Source organism: Triticum dicoccoides, chromosome 3A, assembly GCF_002162155.2.
Source record: "Triticum dicoccoides isolate Atlit2015 ecotype Zavitan chromosome 3A, WEW_v2.0, whole genome shotgun sequence".
NCBI classification, from domain to species: Eukaryota; Viridiplantae; Streptophyta; class Magnoliopsida; order Poales; family Poaceae; genus Triticum; species Triticum dicoccoides.
The window spans coordinates 121,859,545-121,864,231 of record NC_041384.1 but is presented as its reverse complement, the minus strand read 5'-3'; positions in this window follow the sequence as shown (position 1 = coordinate 121,864,231).

Genomic DNA, 4,687 nt, shown 5'->3' with positions numbered 1-4,687 from the left:
CTCCAAAATAAATGAAATAATGGAGGAAAAATATTAAAATCAAATAAATATTTTATTTGGATTTTATCGCTATTTGAATTAGAAAAATATGCATTATCCTAAATTGCATTTTTAGGCCAAGAAAATGTTCACTTTGTTCTAAATATTTTATTTAGACGGTGAAAATTTGTTTTGGCAATTTTATATTTTTTTTAGTATTTTCTCGGCAGAATCTATTTTTTTAGAAACAAACAAACCGACCTAACGGGCCATGCCCGAGCCGGACTCCGTCCGAGCTCGGGATTTATAAGCCAGCCCGAGCCCCCCCCCCCGAGGCCTAAGTCGCCGCGACCGAAACCCTAACCCGCGCAGTCGCCGCGCCGCCTCGCCGGACTTCGTCGCCGCAGGTTATCACCGGTTTTTGTCGGTTTTACTTTTGGTAAAAACCTAGATCGGTTTTTTTATTAGATTGCGTTTATTTCGGTTTAGTTCATTTAGATCTGTTAGTGAACGATTTTCATTAGATTGGTTCTGTTAGCGAATGTTCGTTCGTTAGTTTTTTCTTTCTATTTTCTTTTTTGGCCAGGGACCTATCCGCGATTTTTATTGTAGATTAGCCCCTGATATTCAAACCCTCGCCGTTTCTTAACCGTTCGTCCAAATCCAGTGAAACTAATGCCAAAATCTTCGTCTCGACCCCTCTCTCTGTTTAACCAACTTGAACAAGGTTTTGACAAATTTCAATTTTGGTTTCAAGCTGATTTGTCTACGAAGTTCTTTTGACCGTAGTTTCAGTTCCATATCTATGTTTTGATAGATTCTTTTTGCAATTCGAACTTTTTCAGTCGAACTCTCAGTTTGGATCTTCTTATTTGAAGTTTTCCCCTTGCATATTTGCTTGAGTTCTTATGTATGATATTGTTTGTTTACGCTAGAATTCGTGAAGTGCGCAGCATGGTACTACGAGTCACTAGGTTTTGCGGATCATCAGCAAGGCAAGTAACACATTGATCATACCCCTTTATTACCTAGTTTTTATGCATTTTGTTTCAACCCTCAAACATTGCATGACTAGGATCTCTTGACATGTGGCTTCTGGGAAGTAGTTGATGAGGTAGAACCTATTGCCCATTTATTATCAAACCCCTCGGAGTTACTGCTGCGTTATGCTATTTTATTGCCATGCTATGCTCGTAGACGTGGATTGGGTTTGAGTGTACCCATGACATATGTGAGATTATTAATTAATGGTTTACTTATGGTGGCTACTAAAACACATATCTGGGTGGATTGGTTGCGGGCACCTGGGCATATACCAGTGTTGTCCTTTTTGGTTTGCCACCTAGGCTCAAAGGGATCATAAGATTATTCATGCTAGAAACTTCTGTGTGCAACCACAAGCTATTATGGGCTCTAGCATAGTTGAGTAAGTTGTGGGAAACCTTTTCGTGATGGGCTAGGAGATGTAGGGGATTGTAGGTGTACCGGCCTGTCTATCAGTTAAGGGGACCTCTTCGGAAAGACTGTGTCTCGGTCATCCGTTTTTCAAAAACCATGCAGTGCGAGAAATATAACGGAGGAGATCGAGTCTTGTGGGGAAAAGTGCGCAAACCTCTGCAGAGTGTACAAACTAATCATGGTTAGCCATGTCCCCAGTTATGGACATCTTGAGTATCTGGTTCTTGGATTATTATGTGGATCTCATCACCCTAAATTAATTTTGTTGGGATGTTAATTACTTTTAATTGGGATTGCGATGGGGTTACTGCTACCTCTTGAGCACTGCGTTGGTATTCCCTTGAAGAGGAAAGGGTGGTGCAGTAATGCAGCTATCGGATTTCGGGTTCCGGCAGACCCTTAAGGTTCGAACTCTGGGGTGCGCACGGAGATCTTTCCCCTACCGACTCACGCTTCTATGGCTCACAAGAAATATAGGCCGAAAAGAAGAACACTCAAGGGACACGAGGTTTATATTGGTTCGGGTCACCGATGTGGTGTAATACCCTACTCTAGTGTGTGGTGTGGTGGATTGCCTCAGGGGCTGATGATGAACAATACAGGGGGAAGAACGGCCTCGCGAGAGGTGTTCTTGAGCTGGTGCGGTGTGTTCTACTCGGTCTGGATCCCTATCTCCCTTTCTCTTCTCTCTCCCTTTTCTTCCTTCTCTCATCCTTATGGTGGTTAGTCCTATTTATAGAGGCCCTGGTCCTCTTCCCAAATAATGAGCGGGATGGGCGCCAACAATCGGCCCTTTTGAAGGGGAACATCTAGTACAAGTTATCCTGAGCAAAGGTGGTCTTCGGCTGCCAAAAGCACTGGTGATGACGCCGTCTTGGGCTCCACGGTGACCTCCATCCTGCCGCTCTGCTGGTCTTGGTCTCGTTGCACCGGAATGGTAACCTTTGCCTGATGCCTTGGACTGTGCTTGTTCCCTTTGCACCGAAGGGGAAACAAGGACACTGCATAGGCCGGCGCCCGCCTGATCTCGATCGTCATGGCTTGCGTCACTGGCTCCTCGCGAGGTGCCCTAGCCTTGATCTCTCCGCCTCCTTGCGAGCCTGCCTGATGAGGCTTCTCCTAAGGAAGCTTCATGTCGTCCGCCCTGCAGGGCTTGGCCCCTCGCGAGGGTCTTGAGTTTGAGCTGATGAAGCTGGGCCGCACTGGGCCCCCACTCGAGCTACGCCGCAGGCCGCAGTCAGGCAAGTCTGGGGACCCCCGTTCCCAGAACACCGACAGTAGCCCCCGGGCCCGAGGCGCGCCCGGGCTGGGCCTAGCAGAGAAGCGAAGGGGCAAGCAGGAAGCGCCGCGGGCCCCAATAGCCTGCGGCCTTGGACGTCGTGTGGCAACAGATTGGACGTGGGCGTATGCGCTTCCCCACGACGCTTTGGCAACCGCACGACTTGACAAGTCCCTGCATGCAGAGAAATGGGTCATGATTACCTGCGATCGTGGTGGTCGGCGGTTGGCCTTCTCCAGCTATAAGTACGGGACTGTGCGAGCCTTGTTAGCTTATCCCTTCCTGCTACTCCTTTTCTTCTTCTTGGCTACTCGCCATTCCCATGGCTCCGCCGAAGAGATTCTCGGCCGCGAAGAAAGGAAAAGCTCGTCCGGCAGGGCCAGACTCCCCACCGACCAAGCACGACCGGGGCCGCCCTCGCAAGCACCCCGCGATCCCCGTAGTGGCTTCCCATGGCCATGGAGGCGGTTCCCTGCGCGATGGTGAGCGCCCGGTTGCCGATGGGAGGCACACCGTGGCCGCGAGGCCCCCCAGGCCGCGCTTTCGCTCGGCGGAGGTGCTGCCGGAGTTCGTCGTGTGGTCGGCGGACCCGACCAGCACCTGGCTCCAGCTCCCATGTTTCTTTGTAGGTTAACTGCCGGCCGGCGCTCGGGGCGGCCTCTGGCTTCAGGCAGATGGTTGCTGCAGCAGGGCCTCCTGGGCTTCGCTGGAGGTCTCCGCTTCTGGGAATGCGGTCCTGACCCGCGGCTGGCAAACGTTTGCCCGTGCGCGCGGCCTGAGCCGGCGGTGCACCCTGCACTTCAAATTCGATGGCGACGCCACCCTCTACGTGAGGGTGTTCGGGGAAGACGGTCGCCGCGCTGGGTGCTGCCCCGAAGACGATGACCGCGGCCGCCTGCCCAACCCCGATGCTGACCAGGATAAAGACGGCAGCAGGCATGTAGGCGGCGGCACTCGGGGCTCGCCAAGCTTCGGCGACTCTCTCTCAGGTAGCAGCTCCTCCAGCGGTGGCCGCAACCAGCCCCCGCGCTGTCGCGCCCGCCTGGGTGAAGGTAGCGGGTCAGCCCGCCGTCGTGCCCCAATGAAGCGAGAGGAGGGATTCGCCTGAGCCCCCAGAGGCAGCTCCAGCTTTTGCCGCAAGTTGGTGCCGAGCAAGTCGTGCCCATTTTGTTTTTCTTCTTTCCCTGCGCAGAAAAAGAAGGTAGTATAGGGCCCCGCAGGGGCGTGTTAGAACTGTTGTTGTTAATCATTGTGATTCTTCCTCTATTTCTGCGCTATGTTTCCGCGCAGCGTGCCCATGTGCGGGAATTATTTAGCTCAGTGGGGCTTGACGCGGTCCTCGCCTCCCGAGGTTGAGGCCTCGCCGCACGCTTCATGTCCTGCAAGGATTAGCAGGAGGAGTAGCCTTCGGTCTGGTTGTGGGGGCAATCGGCCCAGGTCCTGCGCTCATGTCGTGACGCCCGTGGGGCACGGACTGGGAGGGGTGCTCCCGCAGCAGACCCAAATAGGAAAGCTTCAAACAATCGGGGCAGAAAACACTCGCGAGGGCGCCCGCGAACCTCCCTCGCGAGATTTGTGAGAGAAAACAAGGCAAGTGAGTGAAAAAGATAAAGAGTCACAAGCCTGGGACGACAACAACTCCAGTAAAACTTCAAACAGGAACGAACAAGCCAACTGCAGAAAGCAAATGAAAAAGCCGCGTCCGGCACCTATTCTAGTCTTCGACGTCTTCTCACCAGCGCGGAGCTAAGTGCTGCCACTGGGCGTGGGCGGGAGCCCTCGAGGCCCGAGGGCGGCACTCCGGAGACTCTGGGGCGTGTACAACCCCACTCATTATTACGTGAGAGTGTCACGGGCGGCGAGCTTCACAGGCATTGGCCTTCTTCACAGGCACCGGGCCTTTCCCAAAACGCGGCAGCTTCACAGGCATTGGCCTTCTTCACAGGCACCGGGCCTTTCCCAAAATGCGGC